This window comes from Hippocampus bargibanti, linkage group LG07 (assembly GCF_051943395.1).
Source record: "Hippocampus bargibanti isolate YZ-2025 linkage group LG07, ASM5194339v1, whole genome shotgun sequence".
NCBI classification, from domain to species: Eukaryota; Metazoa; Chordata; class Actinopteri; order Syngnathiformes; family Syngnathidae; genus Hippocampus; species Hippocampus bargibanti.
The window spans coordinates 2168676-2194000 of record NC_142740.1 but is presented as its reverse complement, the minus strand read 5'-3'; the positions used below and the strand labels follow the sequence as shown (position 1 = coordinate 2194000).

General features: G+C 35.1%; 1 protein-coding gene across 2 annotated transcripts in view; it reads left to right on the top strand.

Moving 5' to 3' along the window:
- glis1b (GLIS family zinc finger 1b) overlaps nt 1-25325 on the top strand; it is a 91716-nt gene that overhangs the window by 30283 nt on the left and 36108 nt on the right. The gene's annotated exons all lie outside the window — the stretch shown is intronic.

Below are 25325 nucleotides of genomic sequence, written 5' to 3'. Positions count from 1 at the left end.
AATAAATAAATGGATAGATAAATAGATAGATACATAGCTACATAGATACATACATAAATAAATAGATACATAAATAAATAAATAAATACATAAATAAATAGGTAAATAAATAAATAAATAAATACATACATACATAAACACACAAATAAGTATATAAATCAATAAATGTATTAAGGAATAAATATACCAATAAATGCACCAACAAGTTAATAAATAAACAAATAAATACATAAAAAATAAATAGACAAACAGGTAAACAAAAACAAAAATAAATAAGTGAATAAATTAGTGAATAGATAAATAAATAAATAAATAAATGCACAAATAAATAAGTGCCGAAATAAATAAATAAATAAATAAGTGTCTAAATAAATAAATAAATAAATAAACAGATAAATAAAAATGTAAATAAATGCACAAATGAATAAATAAGTGTCGAAATAAATAAATACATAAATAAACAAGTAAATAAAAACGTAAATAAATGCACAAATAAATAAATAAGTGGCGAAATAAATAAATAAATGCATACATAAATAAACAGGTAAATAAAAACGTAAATAAATGCACAAATAAATAAATAAGTGTCTAAATAAATAAATAAATAAACAACCAGGTAAATAAAAACGTAAATAAATGCACAAATAAATAAATAAATGGCGAAATAAATAAATAAATACATAAATAAACACGTAAATAAATGCACAAATAAATAAGTGTCTAAATAAATAAATAAACACATACATAAATAAACAGGTAAATAAAAATGTAAATAAATGCACAAATGAATAAATAAGTGTCGAAATAAATAAATAAATAAATAAATCAACAGGTAAATAAAAACATAAATAAATGCACAAATAAATAAGTGTCGAAATAAATAAATAAATAATTAAATAAATAAATTGATACATGAATAGATAAATAGATACATAGATAAATAAATAGATAAATAAATAAATACACAAATAAATAAATAAATGAATAGATGAATGGATGAATAGATAGATAAATAGATAAATGGTAAATACACAAATAAGTATATACATCAATAAATAGGAAGTTGACAGCGTTGCTTTGAATAATACGTCATTAAAATGTCATAATTTTCATCTGGGGTAATTTGTTGATTAATACTGATAGTTCAAAAGGAGTGTCATAGAGCTGTAAAAATGATTATTATGGGATGAGAGCAACAGCCTACTGGGTTATATTTAAGGAAACCACTATTTGAATGCCGTGGAACATTTTTTTTCCTTAAAAAAAAAAACCCAATTGTCGAACGAGGCGTTCAAACTGAACCCGAGCCCATCCTGTCCGAGTAAAATATTATCATTGCATACCATCGTCTGTCATCCTGCAACTTTGTTTTACAAAAAAAAATACCAAAGACGAAGTAATTGCAAAAACAGCCGCTTAACTGATCTTGTTTCCATGCCCCCCCCCCCAAAAAAAAAAAAAAAAAAAAACCCGCCAAACAAATCCAGCCCCGCATACCACAGTGTTCCCTAATCACAGTCAAAGCGCACCATTTCGTCTCGGCAAATCAGCTATAAGGCGAATACGGTGCGCACGTTGTCAATGAAATCCATCTGAAACCTAGCCATCCATGACTATCTATTAGCTATCTAGCTAGCTAGAGAGCTATCTATTAGCAATATAGCTATCTAGCTGTTTGAGTCAGTAAACATATTAGCGCTCGAGTTAGCTGGCTAGCTATTGGGGTCCCTGGCTAGCTAGAGAGCTATGTATTAGCAATATACCTAGCTAGCTATTTGAGTCAGAATCAGAACACCTTTATTCGTTCCACAATGGGGAAATTTGCAGTCAGGAATCATATTAGCTGTCTAGCTAGTAAGCTATCTATTAGCTATCTGGCTAGCTGGAGAGCTATCTATTAGCCATATAGCTAGATAGCTGTTTTGAGTCAGGAATCATATTAGCTATCTAGCTAGCAAGCTATCTATTAGCTGTCTAGCTAGTTAGAGCGCTATCTATTAGCAATAGAGCTAGCTAGCTATTTGAGTCAGGAATCATTTTAGCTATCTAGCTAATAAGCTATCTATTAGCTATCTGGCTAGCTGGAGAGCTATCTATTGGCAATATAGCTAGCCAGCTATTTGAGTCAGGTATCATATTAGCTCTCTAGCTTGTAAGCTGTCTATCGGATATCTGGCTAGCAGGAGAGCTATCTATTAGCAATATAGCTAGCTAGCTAGTTTAGTCAAGAAACATATTAGCTATCTAGCTAGCAAGCTACCTATTAGCTGTCTAGCTAGTTAGAAAGCTATCTATTAGCAATATACCTAGCTAGCTATTTGAGTCTGGAATCATATTAGATATCTAGCTAGTAAGCCAATCTAGCTAGTAAGCTATCTATTAGCTATCTGGCTAGCTGGAGAACTATCTATTAGCAATATAGCTAGCTATCAACTTGAGTCAGGAAACATATTAGCTATCTAGATAGCTAGCTAGCTATTAGATAACTATCTTTCTATCTATTTGAGTTACTTCCGGGTTGAGTGAACGCTGGCGCGTGTGGCCACCGCTGCTCACCTGCAGAAAAAAAAAAATCTTATCCCGTGACTGTGAAGTGACCTTGAGAGTTTTGAAAGGCGCTTAGAAATGAAATGGATTATTATTTCACATCATGCGGTTTAAGAATTCTTGTTTATTTATGTATTTATTTATTTAGGTTAGCTTGGTAGAGCCGAAGAACAATATCAAAAGTCTCAGACATGATCAGGGCTTCTCTTGCTGGATCTCTTTTTAATATTTATGCAGACATGAAAAAAAAAATGCAATAACGTTCAAAACAACAAGTGAATTAAGCATGAAACACAACAGGATATTGCAGAAAGATTAAGTTGTTTCCTTCTCGCCAGCGAGTCCCTCGTTGCAAACAGCCGACGGCGAGACTTTAATTAGAGCTCCGACGTGAGTTCCACAAGTTTTTTTTGACGGCGCAGTCGTTGGACGTGCTTTTTAGTTCAACTAAAAATTTGCTGTTTTTTAGGACCCCCCCCCCCCCAAAAAAAAAAAAAAATCATGGTGGTTTTGGTCAATTTACTGGTGAAATAAATCTAACCTAAATAACTAAAACTCCCCAATATATATATATATAGACATTTTTTTCAATTGAAAATTCTATTGAATAATAATAATAATAAGAAGAATACGTAACATACACATATATATATATCCTGCAGAAAAAAATATCCTGTGACTGTAAAGTGTCCTTGAGAGTTTTGAAAGGTGTTTATAAATGAAATGTATTATTATATCAAGAATAATTTTTTTATATAATTAAATTAAAAAAAAAAATGTAAATCCTGTTGAAAATCCTATTGAAAAAAAAATATATATCGAATTTTTTTTTCAATTGAAAATTCAATTGAAATTTCAATTGAATAATAATAATAATAATAATACACTCTGTCGTTATAATAATAATCATAATAATACATTTCCTTTATAAGCGCCATTCAAAACTCTCAAGGACACTTTAAGGTCACAGGATTTTTTTTTTGCGCAGCGTTCCCAGAAAGTGTGTGGAAGGTCAAAAGTGTGACTTCCAAACATTAATTTCCGATAGGAAATCATTAAAATGAGAATAATCCATTTCCAGGTCCCCATAAAACCTAATTTCGTACTAAATAAGGCTTAAAACTACAGAATAATAATAATAATAATACATAACATCTATATATATACAGTAAAGTCTCGTTATATCGATATCCAAGGGAGCCCGAAAAAATATCAATATAACCGGGACTATCGATATATCCGACCCTGTTTGCATGTAATTTTCCCCGTGCGTGCATAAAAATAGTATCGATATAACCGGGACTATCGATATATCCGATATCGATATAACCAGACTTTACTGTGTATATATATATATATATATATATATATATATATATATATATATATATATATACACAGTATATACAGTAAAGTCTCGTTATATCGATAGTACTGCTTACAATACTATTTTTATGAACGCAAGGAGAAAATGTACATGCGCGCAGGATCGGATATATCGATAGTCCGGTTATATCGATATTTTTTCCGACTCCCGAGAATATCGATATAACGAGACTTTACTGTATATACAGTATATATATATCCTGCAGAATATTATTATATAAATAATACATTTTTTATATAATAAAATAAAAAAAAATGAAAATTCTATTGAAAAAAAAAAAAAAAAAAATATAGCGACATTTTTTTTCTCAATTGAAAATTCCATTGAATAATAATAATAATACATTACACTAAAAAAATACAACGACATTATTATATAGTACAGTTTATTTCTTTAATTACAATTCTATAGCACATTTATTATACATAAAATAAGGGATATTTTCTGTAGTTTTAAGCCTTATTTAGTACGAAATTAGGTTTTATGGGGACCTGGAAACTGATTATTCTCAATTTAATGATTTCCTGTCGGAAAATAATGTTTGGAAGTCACACTTTTCACCTTACACACACTTTCTGGGAACGCTACGCAAAAAAAAAATAAAATCCTGTGACTGTAAAGTGTCCTTGAGAGTTTTGAAAGGCGCTTATAAATGAAATGTATTATTATGATTATTATTATAACCAATTAAGTTGAGGAGGGGGTGGGGGGATGGTACTATGTTTGGACGTGTGGAGACGTACGCTTCACGAGGGTGCAATGGAATCTGCTGCTGGAAAGATAATAAAGGAGATCTATGCCCCCCCCCCCCACGCACCTCCCGCCTTCCTTAAAAGAGAACGTCTGATCTATTTCCGCTATAACAATTGCTCACATTCTTCAATGTCTTTCACCATTTTATGACCAAGCGGCAAAAAGAAAGAAAAGAAGAAAAAAAAGAAGCAGACATTTTCAGCCAGTTATATGTATTTTCAGGTGCTACAGTGATATTTTGGCTTACGAATTTAATTGGTTCCCAGACAGTGCGGAAGGTGAAAAGTGTGTATCCCAAAAAATAATTTCCTATAGGAAACCATTAAAATGAGAATAATCCGTTCCCAGGTCCCCATAAAATAGAATTTTCTAATTTTCTCAGCCTTAAAACTACACAAAATATTCCTTATTTTATGAATAATAAATGTGCTATGGTATTATAATTAAATAAACAAACTGTACCGTATAATAAAGTCGTTTTATTTACCTTTGTAATGGTCGTTGATGGCTTGATGGAATGGAGTGGCCTGTTTCATCAGAACACTGGATGAGGAACGTATCCTTCTTCTTTCACCATCTTGAGGAATGATCCCTTGTAGGAGCTTTCTCTACGATAATTTTATCTTGTTCCTCATCAATTGTGGTCCGTTTAGCAGAGGTTGATAGCTTTTTGCGTCAAGTGTGCAGATGGTTTCTGTCAACTAGTATCAAATAGTAATCTTGGTGCAACACACAACAATTCACCCATCACATTATTTATTTTTTCCTTCTAATTTCGCCATCAACACATCAACACAATGTCAGACCAAACAAACTACCCAAAATGCATTGTGTGTCCTTTCTTGGTCAGGGGCGTTCCTTCCGTGACGTGACGTCAAGAATCGTCACCAACTCGAAAACAAGACTTCCTGAATATTCAGCGCGAGTCTTAAAAGGTAAAATATAGCTATATGCGGTGGAATCTTTGTCAAATACGCTCAGTAGAAGTCATTTGAAGCCATTTTACAAATTATGGACACTTGTCCGGAGGCGTCGGTTGTCCTTTAATACTTGCAGTGGCGGGGAGAGCTCAACGCGTAAAGCCGCCCCCCCCTCCCTATTTAAAAGGATCAAGTGTGGGTATTGTTTGGTTATGTTCAGCATATGTGTTAGCTTTTCACCATCCGAATCCCTTCTCCGCAAAAGGCCGGCGCTTGTGAAAATAAACACGGCTTTGCCCTACACAAATTGTGGACTAATTGTGTATTTGGACTAAAATCCTTCAAGTTTGGACTGCTTTTTCCATTTGTGAAAGAGTGGGGGGGGGGGTTGAAGGGGGTTGGTAGTGACAGCTTGACATTGATCAGTGTGTTGACTTGTGGAATTGGAGCTTTACCTGTAACGCATACGACCGCAAAGTAGTGCCACGCCAGCGGAGGGGTTGGTTTTCTCGGCGTGGAAAAAGAACATGTTCCGCGAGACATTACATGGGAATTGGTATGATAGCGAAAACGAAATTTGCCTTTTCAATTTCAGACTTTGTGATGGATGTACTCGTTGATTTGAGCGTTTTCTGATGGTAAAGTGTGTGTACTTTCCACTCCCTGAGTTCTTTTTGATGATGCGTTGAAAACAATCATCCAGATTCCTCCATTTTGCAGAAATGCCTCGAGGGGTTAACTTCACATTTGTTCAATTGGATCGGTCCCCATTTTAAAAAAAAAGTCCCCACAATTGAAGTTTTCAAGATTGTGTGTGTGTGTGTTTTGTATACTAGAATTTAATCTGAAGTAATAATAATAATACATTTCATTTATAAGCGCCTTTCAAAACTCTCAAGGACACTTTACAGTGTGTACTTTCCACTCCCTGAGTTCTTTTTGATGATGCGTTGAAAACAATCATCCAGATTCCTCCATTTTGCAGAAATGCCTCGAGGGGTTAACTTCACATTTGCTCAATTGGATCGGTCCCCATTTTTTAAAAAAAGTCCCCACAATTGAAGTTTTCAAGATTGTGTGTGTTTTGTATACTGGAATTTAATCTGAAGTAATAATAATAATACATTTCATTTATAAGCGCCTTTCAAAACTCTCAAGGACACTTTACAGTGTGTACTTTCCACTCCCTGAGTTCTTTTTGATGATGCGTTGAAAACAATCATCCAGATTCCTCCATTTTGCAGAAATGCCTCGAGGGGTTAACTTCACATTTGTTCAATTGGATCGGTCCCCATTTAAAAAAAAGTCCCCACGATTGAAGTTTTCAAGATTGTGTGTGTGTGTGTGTGTGTGTTTTGTATACTGGAATTTAATCTGAAGTGTGTACTTTCCACTCCCTGAGTTCTTTTTGATGATGCGTTGAAAGCAATCATCCAGATTTTCCCATTTTGCAGAAAGGCCTCGAAGTGTGAACTTCACTTTTGTTCAATTGGATTGGTCTCCATAACAAAAAAATGTCCCCACAATTGAAGTTTTCAAGATAGTATGTGTGTGTGTTTTCAAAACAATGTGTGCGTGTTTGTGTGTGTGTTTATATACCGGCATTTAATCTGAAGGCCTCGAAGGGTAAATTTAAATTTGTTCAATTGGATCGGTCCCCATAAAATATAAAAATGTCCCCACAATTGATGTTTTCAAGATTGTGTGTTTTTAAATACCGATATCTAATCTAATTGGCCCACGTTCCCCAAAAAAAGTACCTAATCAAGCCTGGCGGAGATGGACGTCAAATACTTCTCCACGTGAAGGTCATGTGCCGACTATTTTTCCACCAAAAAAAAAAAGATCTTGGCCAGACATGTGCTTGACAAATGATTTCAACAGTTAGCGACATATTTTGCTCTTTATTTACACAAACAAACATCGTTTCATCCGATCCGCTAGGTAGTCGTGCTAAAACGCAACAGAACGCTACGTACTGTACAGTGATACCTTGGCTTACGAACTTAATTGATTCCCGGACAGAGTGTGTAAGCTGAAAAGTGTGTATCCCAAAAATTAATTTCCCATAGGAAACCATTAAAATGAGAATAATCCGTTCCCAGGTCCCCATAAAAATAATTTTCTAATTTTCTAAGCCTTAAAACTACACACAATATACCGTATTTTATGTATAATAAATGTGCTGTGGTATTATAATTAAAGAAATAAACTGTACTATATAATAAAGTCATTTTATTGGTCGGTTTCCTCAGCATTAAACACTTGATTCTTCTTTCTTTCGCCGTCTTGAGGAATGATCCCTTGTAGGTGCTTTCTCTGCCATAATTTTACCTTGTTCCTCATCAATTGTGTTCTGTTTAGCTGGGTTGATAGCTTTTTGCATCAAGTGTACAGATGGCTTGTGCGGGTTATTTGTGGAGCCTGATTGATGGGAATTTTAACCTTGCAGTCTACACTCTGCCTTTTGAACTATCAAAGTTGAAACGAGTCCAAATTTCACTGTTTTCTATCCATTTTGTCACTGGCTCTCTGTCGTCTGCCTGTCTCTTTCATGTTTAAACCACCTCCCCTCACTGCTGCTTTCTTGACCAATCACGTGGCTTTAACCGAAGACTGGGGGCGGGGAATAGAGGACAAAAACAGTCGGCTGCCATTTTGTTGTTAGGAGAACAGGCTCGTTCACTCATTGTGGCAGGTCCGTGTGTATCCCGAAAAATAGTTTGTATGCCAAGGTAAAATTTTCATAAATTTAACGTTCGTAAACCGAAAAGTTCGTAAGGCAAGATGTTCGTAAACCGAGGTGTCACTGTATATGTGACACGAGCGTAATGAAAGCGCTGGTGGCGTCCTTGCGCGCACGACTGATGTTTTGGCAAATAAAAAAAAAACGCGAGCGCTGTACATAGAGGATTCTTTGCTTGTTTTTCCTCGTTGAGAGGACGGCAGCCAAGTTCATGTCAGGGCGAAAACGTTGACCAGTCAATCTTTTTGCAGTCATGTCATCTGACACTTTGCATCTTTCCAAGAACTGGCCCCACCGCTGCACGCCCACCACCGCAAAAAAAACACTTGCGCACATCTTACAAGGTGCACACAACTGCTTGTGTCTGAAACGATTTTTGGTGTTATTTTCTAAACTACAGTGATACCTCAGTTTACGAACCCCTTGGCTTACGAACTTTTCGCTTTACGAACGTTAAATTTATGAACATAAATAAATAATGCGACGGTGAATCGTTGTGTGTTGCACCAAGACTACTATTTGATACTAGTTGACACAAATTCCCAGCAGACAAATCAGCCCATTTCTAACGAAGCTTGGGCGCCATCTTGTGCATTTTCTGGGACGCTACATTGGAGTCCAGACGGCTCGAATTGACACGGAAGGACTTCTTTAATCGATTGAAAACATTTATGCTTTCCACTTCGGAACTATTTGAATCATATTCATAACTGGATGAGTAACAAGAAAGCATCTTCTCCGAATCTGAAGCCATTGTTTTGATTCTAGAGCGAGGCAAGACGTCTTGGTGTGACGTCACGAACAAGGGGGCGGGGCCTTCTGAAACTGAAACTTTCTGAGGTCATTTTGAAGTAGTTTTGGGACACTTTAAATCATTTTTATTGATGTTTTTCATTTCACTAAAAATATCAGCCTGCGTGTTGTGGGTATTTTAGATGCTATAAAACGTTTTTTCTGGTGTCAGTTAGGAAACAAAAAAAAATGGTGTCGGTTGTCCTTTAAGGCTTAGAAAATGATGTTTTATGAGGACCTGGGAACGGATTATTCTCATTTTAATGGTTTCCTATGAGAAATTAATTTTTGGGATACACACTTTTCGCCTTACACACTCTATCTGGGAACTAATTATGTTTGTAAGCCAAGGTATCACCGTAGTCTGGAAATTATGGTATACCACACTGGGCTTTGATCGGACATTTGTGTGTGTATGTATATGTGTGTGTGTGTGTGTGTGTGTGTGTGTGTGTATGTGCATAACATTCTTAACCCCAACGCAAAATATTGTGCAATTCCCCAATTTAAGATCCAAAAGGTCAAAACCACTGCAGCTACTTTTGCTTTCAACCTTATAAGCGCGCTATCAAAGCAAGGCGGATTTTCTACGCCCGTCGTAACAACCTTAATGACATTTTACGTGGAATGCAATATTTGGACTTAGCTTATTTCCTCCACATTTAATCAGTGCCTCGTGTCCGAAACCCGAAGAGACACCGCCATTCCCCGACTCTCGGACCTCTTATACATTGCGCTCAGATGGTGTCATAATTGCCTTCGGTCCAAAAAGTGTAATCAGTTTAACCTCTCTACTGAGCCAGATCGGTTTACGAATACATTGGAGATATCGAGGGGTGTGTGCGTTTTTGCTTGGTTGATGTCGCAATGAGGGGACGGCATAAGGGACCCCTTTTTAAGACTTGTTTTGAAAACAAACGCTTTTGTTGGCCGTTAGCTTGGATGCCGTCATGGATTGTGTGGAGGTGTGTTTCGATTGTAACGTTTGTTTTTACAACGGTGTTAGCGACAATAAGCTATATCGTGGTGGTCCTAAATATAATACAATACAATACATATTGATTTATATCGCGCTTTAACTACAGCTAATGCTGTAACAAAGCACTTAACATGGACGAATATCTTACACAGGAAAAAAAAATATAATAATTATAATAATCATAATAATAATAATAATAATAATAATAATAATAATACTGCGAGACTAATAAAGGCAAATCCAATCCAATCCAATCCAATAAGATGAAGACAAAAGACTTCTGAATAATAATAATAATAATAATAATAATAATAATAATAATAAAAATAATTATACTAATAATAATACTAATAATAATAATAATATTAATATTAATATTAATAATAATAATAATAATAATAATACTAATAATAATAATAATAATAATAATAATGAATTGTACATGTCTGGAGGTAGTGAAGCTAAACGAAACATCATAAGATGAAGACAAAAGACTTCTGAATATTAATAATAATAATAATAATAATAATAATAATAATAATAATAATAATAATAATGAATTGTACATGTCTGGAGGTAGTGAAGCTAAACGAAACATCATAAGATGAAGACAAAAGACTTATGAATAATAATAATAATAATAATAATAATAATAATAATAATAATAATAATATGATTGTTTTCATAAAAATGACATTTATTGTCCGTGGTCTGCGAAAGTATTGTTTCATTCAAAAAAAATGTTGGATTTGTATTCGCTTTTATAATAATAATAATAATAATAATAATAATAAAATTATATTTCTAAGCGCCTTTCAAAACTCTCAAGGTCACTTAACAGTCGCAGGATCGTTTTTTTCTGTGAGTGAGAAGCGGCAGCCACACGCGCCAGCGTTCACTCAACCCGGAAGTAACTCAAATAGATAGATAGCCAGCTGGACAGTTAGCTTACTAGCTAGATAGCCATATACATAATAAATAGCCAGCTACATAGCTAGCTAGCTGGACAGATAGCAAATAGATAACCAGCTAGACAGTTAGCTAACTAGCTAGATAGCCATATAGCTAATAAATAGCCAGCTACAGAGAGTATTTTCATTGCATAGTTGCTAGCTGTAAACTCTCATTTTTGTCATGTAGCCGACTAGCTTCCAATGTGACAAGTCGCTTCTGCCCAAAATAAACACCCGGGGGCGAAGAAAAAAAAAGACACGTGTTTAAAGTGTCAGGTTAAAATTACGCACGCGCCGGTTGCTACGGTTCAAATGCCGAGGTTAATTTCAATGTATAAGAAAAGACGTGAAAGCTTAAATAAACAACGGTTGCATTTTCGTCATCTGAAAGAATGTGAGGTCGACTCATCGGACTTGAATGGTTTTTTTTTTTTAAACACGCCGCAGGATGAATTAGGAAAATCAATTCCAAATATGGGAAAATCAAATCTGTGTACATTACAGGGATACCTTGGCTTATGAATTTAATTGGTTCCCAGACAGAGTGTTTAAGGCAAAAAGTGTGTATCCCAAAAATTAATTTCCCATAGGAAACCATTAAAATGAGAATAATCCGTTCCCAGGTCCCCATATAAAATAATTTTCTACTTTCTACGCCTTAAAACTACACAAAATATACCTTATTTTATGTATAATAAATGTGATATGGTATTATAATTAAAGAAATAAACTGTACTGTATTAATAAAGTCGTTTTATTGACCTTTGTGATGGTCGTTGATGGCTTGATGGAATATAGTGGCCTTGTTTCATCAGCATTAAACAGTTGATGGGGAACGTAGCCTTCTTCTTTCACCATCTTGAGGAATGATCCCTTGTAGGTGCTTTCTCTGCCATAATTTTACCTAGTTCCTCATCAATTGTGTCTGTTTAGCTGGATTGATAGCTTTTTGCACCAAGTGTACAGATGGATTGTGTGGGTTGTTTGTGGAGCCTGATTGATGGGATATTTTAACCTTGCAGTCTACACTCTGCCTTTGAACTATCAAAGTTGAAACTCTCTCACTGTCGTCTGCCTATCTCTTTAATGTTTAAACCACCTCCGCTCACTGCTGCGTTCTTGACCAATCACGTGGCTTTACCCGAAGACTGGGCGCGGGGAATAGAGGACCAAAAAAAAAAAAAATCTGAAGCCATTGTTTTGATTCTCGAGCAAGTCAAGACGTCCTGGCGTGACATCACGAACAAGGGGGCGGGGCCTTCTGAAACTCGCCATTTCCGAGGTTATTTTGAAGTAGTTTTGGGACACTTTAAGTCATTTTTATTGGTGTTTTGCATTTGACTAAAAATATCAGCCTGCGTCTTTTGGGTATTTTAGATGCTATAAAATGTTTTTCTGATGTCAGTTAAGAAACAAAAAAAAAATGGTGTCCGTTGTCCTTTAAGGCTTAGAAAATTATGTTTTATGAGGACCTGGGAACGGATTATTCTCATTTTAATGGTTTCCTATGGGAAATTAATGTTTGGAATACACACTTTTCAACCTTCGACAGACTTTCTGGCAACCTCCATGCGTGGAGGCTGACGCAATCACCTCCTTGCACTTGCTTTCTCCATGCTTTCAAAACAACATGTTTTATGTTTCGTCACATTTGTTCCACTTTGGACTTTTAGCAGCGAAACTGTGATGCCAAGATTCTGTTATTAGGTCAAAAGTAAGAAAGAAAAAAAAACAAAGAAAGGAACACATCTGTACTGTATTCTTAATTCTGTCTTGAACCGTTCATTTCATCGCCCTTGAGTCAAGATGACACCTTTTAGCTCTCGTTTGCATCCCCGGCGTTGCCGTCAGGGCTCATCGACTGCGACGCCAATCAATTGAACTTTGCCAGGGTTTGACTCACAGAAAGGCCATGAAATAAAAATGCTAGGTTTATTCTCATTGTAAATTAGCGTCAAGCTAACTGAGAAATTATGCGCGCTGACCTCTGACTCGTATTTAGCAGTCTTTTCGAGAAGCAAGGCGTCGTTTGGCTAATTATAGATGGATATTTTTGTATTTTTAGAATTTAATGCGGTAAAATTTATCTTTGTTCCTGCGGTGTTAGCTAATGTCGCATATTCAATTTTTGTTCGGCAATTCGTTACGTTAGCAAAGCGACGGTAGACGTTCATGCGGTGCTAGCTCATGTCGCATATTCATTTTTGTTCGTTAATTCGCTACGTTAGCAAAGCAACGGTAGATTTTCTACGGTGTTAGCTAATGTCGCGTATTACAATTTTGTTCCTCAATTTGCTACGTTAGCAAAGCGACGGTAGAAGTTCCTGCGGTGTTAGCTAATGTCGCATATTCATTTCGTTTGTCAATTCACTGCGTTAGCAAAGTGACGGTAGCTTTTCTAGTTGTTAGCTAATGACGCGTATTACATTTCTGTTCCTGAATCCGCTACGTTAGCAAAGCGACGGTAGAAATTCCTGCGGTGTTAGCTAATGTCGCATATTCATTTCGTTTGTCAATTCACTGCGTTAGCAAAGTGACGGTAGCTTTTCTAGGTGTTAGCTAATGGCGCGTATTACATTTCTGTTCCTGACTCCGCTACGTTAGCAAAGCGACGGTAGAAGTTCCTGCAGTGTTAGCTAATGTCGCATATTCATTTTTGTTTGTCAATTCGCTACTTTAGCAAAGCGACGGTAGCTTTTGTAGATGTTAGCTAATGGCGCGTATTACATTTCTGTTCCTGAATCCGCTACGTTAGCAAAGCGACGGTAGAAGTTCCTGCGGTGTTAGCTAATGTCGCATATTCATTTTTGTTTGTCAATTCGCTACTTTAGCAAAGCGACGGTAGCTTTTCTAGATGTTAGCTAATGGCACGTATTACATTTCTGTTCCTGAATCCGCTACGTTAGCAAAGCGACGGTAGAAATTCCTGCGGTGTTAGCTAATGTCGCATATTCATTTTTGTTTGTCAATTCGCTACTTTAGCAAAGCGACGGTAGCTTTTCTAGATGTTAGCTAATGGTGCGTATTACATTTCTGTTCCTGAATCTGCTACGTTAGCAAAGCGACGGTAGAAATTCCTGCGGTGTTAGCTAATGTCGCATATTCATTTTTGTTTGTCAATTCGCTACGTGATCAAAGCAACTGTAGATTTTCTACGGCGTTAGCTAATGTCGCGTATTCCATTTTTGTTCGTCAATTCACTCCGTTAGCAAAGCGACGGTAGAAGTTCCTCCGGTGTTAGCTAATATCGCATATTCAATTTTTGTTCATCAATTCGCTATGTTAGCAAAGCGACGATAGAAACGTTTTGCTAGCCAGAGCGACCCTTTCACACGGAAAGTCATTTGATACATCTATCAATCACATTTTTGTTGACTTTTTGCTCTTTTTGTACGTTTCACTCTGTACTTGCTTTTAAAAAAAGTGACTTTTGTCTTGTACTTCACACAGTGTCATTATTTTAAACGTGAAAAATACACACGCCTAGCACATGGAGGACATAGCGTCCCAATTGAAAAAAAGAGCTTATGATTGCGGCTTTTGAGTTTCAACGCATTTCATCGGACCTGTTTGGCTTTTGAGACCTGGTGCGCCTCCCAGGAGGGCTTGCGTAAGTGCGATTGGGCCCCCCGTTAGCCCCCGTCGTTTCATTTTAGTGGCATGTTTGCTGTGTGAATACTGTAAAAAGCTTCTGGCGTGAGAAGCATTTGGCTTGGCGCGACCGCCGGCTTCTGCTATGTTTATTTGTTGTCGCCGAAGACAAGGCTAGCGTGTGTTATTATAGACTTGAGCCTCTGTACGGCTGGGGTCAGTTCTATGCCTTGTCTGGACAACGACGGATTTCTATTTATTTCCACGTTGATGTAAAATGCGACCAATGGGAATGCCAGTTTTATTTTATTTTTTCATTTTTAGTTTTCGTGTTTTGTTTTGTCTTACAAAAGTCCCGGAAGCTCAATGTGAAGTTCAATGTCACACATAGGTCCCGGAAGCTCTATGTAAATTTTAAACTGAACTTTGAGTGTGTGATGAAAAGTCAAGACTCTCACATTTATTATTATTATTATTATTATTATTATTATTATTATTATTATTACTACTACTACTACTACTACTACTACTACTACTACTACTACTACTAATAATAATAATAATAATAATAATAATAATAATCATCATCATAATCATAATCATACTACTACTACTACTACTACTACTACTACTACTAATAATAATAATAATAATAATAATTTACATATAATCATTATTATACATTATATAAAAATTATTAGTTTGTAACCATAATAAATATTATTATTATTATTATTATTATTATTATTATTATAATACAAGGAAGGGGATACAAGGAATATATACAAGGAATGAGCAAGGAGTTTTTTTGACATTTGGCTTTATTCATAATAATAATAATAATAATAATAATAATAATAATTTACATATAATCATTATTATACATTATATAAAAAATATTAGTTTGTAACCATAATAAATATTATTATTATTATTATTATTGTTATTATTTTTATTATTATTATTATTATTATTATTATTATTATTATTATTATTATTATTATACAAGGAAGGGGATACAAGGAATATATACAAGGAATGAGCAAGGAGTTTTTTTGACATTTGGCTTTATTTATAATAATAATAATAATAATAATAATAATTTACATATAATCATTATTATACATTATATAAAAAATATTAGTTTTTAACCATAATAAATATTATTATTATTATTATTATTTTTATTATTATTATTATTATTATTATTATTATTATTATTATTATTATTATTATTATTATTATTATTATACAAGGAAGGGGATACAAGGAATATATACAAGGAATGAGCAAGGAGTTTTTTTGACATTTGGCTTTATTTATAATAATAATAATAATAATAATAATAATAATAATAATAATAATAATAATAATTTACATATAATCATTATTATACATTCTATAAAAATTATTAGTTTGTAACCATAATAAATATTATTATTATTATTATTATTATTATTATTATTATTATTATTATTATTATTATTATTATTATTATTATTATTATACAAGGAATATATACAAGGAATGAGCAAGGAGTTTTTTTGACATTTGGCTTTATTTATAATAATAATAATAATAATAATAATAATAATAATTATTATTATTATTATTATTATTATTATTATTATTATTATTATTATTTTTATAATACTGATGATAATAATGTTAATAATAATAATAATAATAATAATTTATATATAATCATTATTATATATTAATTCTTCGTTTGTAATTATAACACTTTTTAATCATAAAAATAATGTTGTATAATAAAAAATATTTTTTAATTATAATAAAAAATTGTAATCAACACATCCATTTTTAGGGAGGAGGTGGTTGTTTTTTTTCCCCGGATGTACACTCCTAATTTGCATCACCCCGGTTAAAATGTGTTTTTGGAAGCTCACCGGAAATGGGCCAAACTGCTTCAGCCTTGTTGTCATTTGCGCAACACACAAACAAGGTGATTTCAGCCCCCGACTATTCATTTTGAATTCCAAACGCACTTGAAGCTTCGAAGTCAAACATGTGGTTTGCAAAAGTGTTGACATTTCCCTGGCCAGTAAAGCTACAGGCGGTGATGAACAAGCCCTCTCCGAGCAAATATCCGGAGTTTGAAGGTAATTGGAGTTTCAAGTAGGACATAATATGCAGGCGTACGATTCTGGTTACGATCTTGACTTGGTGGAGCTGACTCACTGTATTCGGCTTGGATGTTCTCTTCGTTCACTTCAAAGAACCGGCTCGTCCGCGAACGACACATCATGAGTGTTTAGCAACTTGATTGCCTGAAGGACCCCCCTGCACCGCTCTGTCATTTTCATGGCGTGGTTTGAATTTCGCTAAGGGGTGCATAATTAATAGCTGTTCGCTCGCTAATCCGGCAGGTCGAAGCATTGTGTTGCACTCTAATTAGGCCGTTAAAATGTGGATACGCTTGCTTCCAGAGGCGATGCCAACTGTCGCAGTACGCGAAGATTGACGGGATTTGTTGAAATGACCAAACAATGTACCCAAAATGCATTGTGTGTCACTTACTCGGTCGGGGGCGTTCCTTCAGTGACGTAGGGTGAGGACTCGTCACCAACTCCAAAACAAGACTTCCTGACTATTCAGCGCGAGTCTTAAAACGTAAAATATAGCTACATGTCGTGGGATCTTTGTTAAATACGCTCAGTAGAAGTCATTTCAAGTGATTTTACAAATTATGGACACAACTCGTCGGTTGCCCTATAAACTCCTCTATCACAAAACCTATACGTGCGAAAATACACACTAGTGTGAAAAAAAAATCGTCATTCATTAAATACATTTCCTCTTTTATGCACCCCTTTTGCGTGATACGAAATCTTTTTCTCCACTCTCGACTCGCAAACGACGATCATTGAACGAAAACAAGCCTACAGCAAAAGACGAATCCAACCATAGCCTACAGCGACCCCTACTGCCCATCCCGGAAACGACATCAAAAACCACATTGGATCACGCATGCGCAGTCGGACAGGAATAATTTGTAATTCGTTTCAGATCCAAAACGAATTTTGCGTTGCTAAAATGGCGATAAAAATACACCTTTGCAGACTAAGAACAGACTGTGAAAAGCTAATGCTTGAAGACAGGATAAAAAAGAAAGTTACGTCCGGCAACTCTATCACTTCCTGCTTTTCCGTCAACAGCCAATTAGAAGTAAATACTCTCCAATGTCGGCACCTCAACAACTTCCTGCCAATCAGAAACTAGTGAGTTAAAAAAAACACGCCTTAGCATTTATCAAACAACAGAATATAATTTAGGTCAGCAGTGCTCAATAGTCGATACTATCGTACTATCGATAAATCGCATGCCAAGGTGATCTGACATTGTCATGAACTGACGCTATACAAATAAAGTTGAGGTTTGAAAAAAAAACTAAACGTCAGCCCATCCCTTCACTTGATTGATACACCCGACAACCAATCAGATGACATCTCATTTTCGGCACACCGTGTGTGTGTGTGTGTTCCAACGCCCCTTGAACGTTGCAAAGTTAACAAGCTAGCCGTTAGTTAAATCTTACATTTTCGCTCTTTTTTTCTTCTTAAACGTAAGATATGGTATAAAAATGAGTGGGGGAGCTGGATCAAGTAAGAAGAAAAAAGTATCCCCTTCATACGGAGTGGCAGGAAGACTTTTTTTAGACGCGATGACATTTTGTATCTTCTGCCAGTTATCAGCGTGAACTCAGGTAATGGCAAAAAAAACTTACATAATTCTGTTGTGTTGTGCTACATATGCGGTTATACGTCAATATAAGTTGCAAGAATCCTCAATATATTTCAAACATTTTTTTCATGATTAATAATATCACATACATTGACAGAAGTTTTGCACGTCACACGCTGAATGGCGGTGACCGCTCGTCACGTGACGCATACCTGTCAACTTTGCCCGCATTTTATACATTTTTTTCTATCATTTTGAATTGTGTACGCCGTATAATAACTTTTATACGATAAAAAAAAGCTGCGGTTATCGAGTCTTTGTCGATTAAGCATAATATGCGCATGCGCGTCACATTGTTTTCGTTTGATTTTGTATTTCCGTTTTCCGTATTTGAAGTCTTGCATTTGTGTTGCAAATTACCTTTGTTTTTATTCTATCTCTGTTTTGTATTCTTGCTATAAGTAAAGAATTATGTGTCGGGTTGTGTTTGTAAGGTTTATTATCACTTGATAAGGGAAATTGCAATCATTAATAAGGGGTGCAAACGTAATACTCGATCATATGTATATACAGTAAAGTCTCGTTATATCGATATCGGTTATATCGATACTACTGCTTATTACGATACTATTTTCATTTCCCGGCAAATTTCTAGTCTTTTATGATATAATTAGTTCCGGTTAGTACGATACCCTTTTCATCTCCCGCCAGCCATTTTGCTCTGCTTGTATCGATCCAAAAGCAGCTTCAAGCTGAATCGATATTTGCTTAAAGGACAACCGACGTCTCCGGACAAGTTGCGTCCATAATTTGTAAAATGGCTTCAAATGACTTCTACTGAGCGTATTTTACAAAGATTCCACCGCATGTAGCTATATTTTACGTTTTAAGACTCGCGCTGAATATTCAGGAAGTCTTGTTTTCGAGTTGATGACGATGCCTGACGTGACGTCACTGAAGGAACGCGCCTGATCGAGAAAGCGACACGCAATGCATTCTGGGTACTTTGTTTGGTCTGAAAACATTGTGTTGATGGCGAAATTAGAAGGAAGGCATAAATAACGCGATGGCGAATCGTTGTGCGTTGCACCAAGACTACTATTTGATACTAGTTGACACAAATTCCCAGCAGACAAATCAGCCCATTTCCAACAGAGCTTGGGCACCATCTTGTGCATTTTCTGGGACGCTACATTCGAGGCCTGACGGCTCTAATTGATACGCAAGTAATAATAATAAATAATACATTACATTTTAAGCGCCTTTCAAAGCTCTCAAGGACACTTTACAGTCACAGACAAGCATAGGTACCATAGTACTTCTTTAATCGATTGCAAACATGTATGCTTTGCTCTTCAGAACTATTTGAATCATATTCATAACTGGATGAGTAACAAGAAAGCATCTTCTCCAAATCTGAAGCCATTGTTTTGATTCTAGAGCAAGGCAAAGACGTCCTGGCGTGACGTCACGAACAAGGGGGCGGGACCTTCTGAAACTCGCCATTTCCGGGGTCATTTTGAAGTAGTTTTGGGAGACTTTCACTCATTTTTATTGGTGTTTTGCATTTGACTTAAAATATCAGCTTGCGTGTTTTGGGTATTTTCGATGCTATAAAACGTTTTTCTGATGTCAGTTAGGAAACAAAAAAATGGTGTCGGTTGTCCTTTAATAAGGGGAATTGCAATCATTAATAAGGGGAGCAAAAGTAATACTCGATCATATGTACAGTAAAGTCTGGTTATATCGATATCGGATATATCGATAGTCCCGGTTATATCGATATTTTTTCGGACTCCCTTGAATATCGATATAACGAGACTTTACTGTATATATTTTTTATCGCTGCGTACGGTCGTGCGCATTCCCGGTAAACTGCATTTCCGCTTGTGTTAGCGTTTTTTTTTTTTATCATTTCAAATAATGTACGGCGTACTACAACTTTTATACGGGAATTGTACTCATTTATAAGGGCAGCTATTCGCCAATGTTGACAGGTTTGCATACATTTACAGACGTTTCGCACGTCACACGCCGAGTGGCGGTGACCGCTCGTCACGTGAGCGACGGACGCGGAACCGATGGTCGACATACGGGGCCAATATAAGATAAATGGGGGAGGTCCGCGCTTGTAAATCAAAGTCCTTGAACAAAAACACAGAACGGGGGAAATGAACTTAAACGGTTCCCCTTTGAGAATATCAACTCTGTGACAGTCGTAACTCTCTTACTTGACAAGCGCTCATATGGACGCCATTAGAAAGTTGACCCTCAACGTAAAGACCTGGATGACTTTGTAAGGAGAAAATTCAATATTGAACGGACAAAAAAAAAAAAAACGTGGATTTTATTATTTTTTTTTATTTGCCAGGCGTCACCGAGGCATGAGACGTTTCCTTTCGGGTTGACCTCTTCCCCTTAACTCGTTGAACCGGTGAAGATCGGGCTGGCTGGTTTTGAGGAGGAAATCACATTTTAGTTCTCTAATGTGATGCAGGGTTGCCGAGCTGGTAGACATTTCAGGGAAGCTGCTTAAAGGACAACCGACGTCTCCGGACAAGTTGTGTCCATAATTTGTAAAATGTCTTCAAATGACTTCTACTGAGCGTATTTTACAAAGATTCCACCGCATATAGCTATATTTTACGTTTTAAGACTCGCGCTGAACATTCAGGAAGTCTTGTTTTTGAGTTGGTGACGAGTCCGTACGTGACGTCAGAAAAGGACCGCCTCCTGACCGTAAAAAAGACGCATTGTTGCGTCTTTCCATCACGTCAATGTATTTTGCTGTACAGTTTTTTTTAAAAACATGTGTTACACCCAAAAGCCGCCAGCAGAGGAAGTCCAAGCTCCATGGAAGGAATGTATCAGCCTATGGAAACGGGCTGATTCATTCCTCACGGCTCGGTGGCTATTTTCTTGCCTCTTTTTGGGTGAGACATTCCCCCCCGCCCGTTTTCCTCAAAATGACACGGAATAAATTCTTTAATCGATTGCAAACATGTATGCTTTCCTCTTCAGAACTATTTAAATCATATTCATAACTGGATGTGTAACAAGAAAGCATATTCTCTGAATCTAAAGACATTGTTTTGATTCTCCAGCAATGCAAGACATCTTGGCGTGACGTCACGAACTGGGGGCGGGACTTTCTGAAAATGCCCAATTCGCAGCTCTTTTTTTTTGTTGCAGATTTTGGACACTTTAAGACATTTTTTTATTGATGTTTTGCATTTGAATAAAAATATCATACTGCGTGTTTTGGCTATTTTAGATGCTATAAAACATTTTTCTGATGTCAGTTAAAAAACAAAAAAGTGACGTCGGTTGCCCTTTAAAGGACAACCGACACCACCTGACAAGTTACGTCCATAATTTTGAAAAATCGCTCCAAATGACTTCTACTGAGCGCATTTGACGAAGATTCCATGGCATTTAGCTATATTTTACCTTCTAAGACTCGCGCTGAATATTCCGGAAGTCTTGTTTTTGAGTTGGTGATGGCTAATGGCCAGCTAGCTAGCGAAATGGATAGCTAATAGATAGAGAGATAGCTTACAGCCATCCAGCTAGACAGCTAGTAGCTGGACAGCTAGCTAATGGATAGCTAATAAATAGCTAATAGATAGCCAACAGCTAGCCAGCTAACAGCCACGTGGGGGATTGCTGTAGCCCTTCCCCATATCACATAACACGAATCTTGTACAGGTCAGAGGTCAGTTTCATCTTTTATTCAAGTACTTGTTCTTTGAGTCAGATACAGAGAGAACATTTTTTTTTTGTTTGGCAATTTTGGCAAAAGGTGAGATCCAGCTGGCCTGGCTTGTGATCAAAAAAAAAAAAAAAAAAAAAGGAGCGCTTCCTGTTGTGCCATCCGCCTCGTTTGGACCCCCCCCGGATGATTCAGGCATGGCTGCAAAATGGCTGTTCGCAACAATTTCTTGAGCCATTTGCATGAATGCTTCCTCCTAACAATTTATCGGCTGGGCTCTCTCACTCCCGTTCTTGTTCATCCGCATCTGGAAAACACTCACTTAACTCGTTTTCGCTCCTTGGCTTCGGAAGCGTTTCCTTTGCCGGGCATTCATCAAGTGACAATGCGACAAATGGGGGAAAAAAATGGCATTCGAGAATTGGGAATCAATTTTGGTGCATTTTAAAAATATAGACCACAGTTGATTTTGTTTGTTTGTTTTTGTCCGGATTTTTTTTTAATGCATTTGAGAATCAGGGTTCAATTTTTGGTGCATATTAAAAAATAGGCCAGAATTTATTTGATTATTTATTTTTAGTATGAAATAATTTCGGAATTCATTCGAGAATCGGGCATGAATTTTGGCGCATATTAAAAAAAAATAACCAGTTATGTTATGGAAAAATGTAGGAATGCATTCACGAATCAGCGATCAATTTTGTGCATATTTTAAAAAATTGATGACAGTGTATTTATTTATTTATTCATTTATTTATTTATTTATTGTTAGTATGAAATAATTTCGGAATTCATTCGAGAATCGGGCATTAATTTTGGCGCATATTAAAAAAAATAACCAGTTATGTTATGGAAAAATGTGGGAATGCATTCACGAATCAGCGATCAATTTTGTGCATATTTTAAAAAATTGATGACAGTGTAATTATCTATCTATCTATCTATCTATCTATCTATCTATCTATCTATCTATCTATCTATCTATCTATCTATCTATCTATCTATCTATCTATCTATCTATCTATCTATCTATCTATCTATCTATCTATCTATCTATTGTTAGTATGGAATAATTTCGGAATTCATTCGAGAATCTGGCGTGAATTTTGGTGCATATTAAGAAAATAACCAGTTGAATCTTTTTTCTTTTTTTTTTCTTTTTTTTTGTGACGGAAAAATGTGGGAATGCATTCACGAATCAGGGATCAATTTTGTGCATATTTAAAAAAAAATAGATGAATTATTATTATAATTTTTATTTATTTATTTATTTATTCATTTTGGTATGGAAAAATTTGGAAATGCATTCACGAATCAGGGATCAATTTTGATGCATATTAAAAAATAAACCAGAGTAGCCTTTTATATATATATATATATATATATATACAGTAAAGTCTCGTTATATCGATATTCAAGGGAGTCCGAAAAAATATCGATATAACCGGGACTATCGATATATAACCAGACTTCACTATATATATATATATATATATATATATATATATATATATATATATATATATATATATATATATATATATATATGTTGAAGGTGCACCTTATATGTCCATGCGACTTATAGGGCCGAAAATAGGGTACGTTTCCTCACGGCCTTCAGGTCAGCTATAATTGATGCAACAAGTACACGTTTGTTGTATTTTGTGTTTGGAATTGTTGATATTTCACGGAAGGAGGGACACGTGCAAAATTTGTTTTCATTTTGATTCATATCTGGGCAACAAAAAAAAAAACATCCGGACCGGGCGGCCATTTTGGAAGCGAGATGTGTAAAACGATGTCATGTGAATATTTTAGGCAAGCTGCGTTTCATTTGGTGTCCTGATGAAGCGCATGACAAACCTTCCTCCCTTTTTTTTAAACTGTCTCATTCAATCATGTGGATATCATTTCATCCATTTACGTGTTTTCTGCTCTTTGCTGTGGTTGCCACGGGGCATTTGGAAGCGGGTCGATTAAACGCACATGTTGACCCCCCCCCCCCATTTGCCGTCCCCCACCTACCTCCACACCCCTTCCAAAACAGATCCTGAAGTGTCGGCAGGTTTTCCTCTCCCGCAGAAACACACCTTGTAATAATAATAATAATAATAATATTAATAATAATAATAATAATTAATAATAATAATTGTAGAATAATAATAATAATAACTTTGCTGCTGTGAAATGTAAATTTATCCATTGCGAGACTAATAAAGGCAAATCCAATCCAATAATTGTAATAATTATAATAATAATAGTAAGCCAGTGTTCACTCAACCCAGAAGTAACGTGGTCGTCATGACAAATAAAGGATTTGTTACCCAATGACATAATTTACAGCAGTGCAATAATCCACATCCAACATTTTGAAAATTAGAAGGATTTCTGAAAAATTATTTGCCAAAATTTTGAAAATTAGAAAAATGCCTGAAAAAGTATTTGTCAAAATTTTGAAAATTAGAAAAATGCCTGAAAAAATTATTTGCCAAAATTTTGAAAATAAAAAAATCCCAAAAAGATTATTTGCCAACATTTTTCAAATTAGACAAATTCATGAAAATGTATTTGCCAAAATTTTGAAATTAAAAAAATCCCAGAAAAATGATTTGCCAAAATTTTGAAAATTCGAAAAATCCTGAAAAATGATTTGCCAAAATGTTGAAAATTAGAAAAATCCCTAAAAAAATTATTTGCCAAAATTTTGAAAGTAAAAAAATCCCAGAAAAATTATTTGCCAATTTTGTTCTAATTAGAAAAATCCCTGAAGAATTCTTTGCCAAATATTTTCAAATACGAAAAATCCTGACAAATTATTTGCCAAATATTTGAAAATTAGAAAAATGCCTGAAAAATTATTTGTGAAAATTTTAAAAATAACAAAAATCATAGAAAAATTATTTGCCAAAATTTTGCAAATTACAAAAATCACAGAAAAAATATTTGACAACATTTTTGTAAAATTTAGAAAAATCCCAGAAAAATTTTTTGCCAAAATTTTGAAAATTAGAAAAATCCAGGAGAATTTTTTTTGCCAAAATTATAAAAAATAAGAAAATCACAGAAACATCATTTTACCAAAATGTTGAAAATTAGAAAAATCCCAGAAAAATTATTTGCCAAAATGTTGAAAATTAGAAAAATCCCTGAAAAATTATTTGACAAATTTTTCAAAAATCACACAAAAATTATTCTGCCAAAATTTATAAAGTTAGAAAAATTCCTGAAAAATTATTTTGC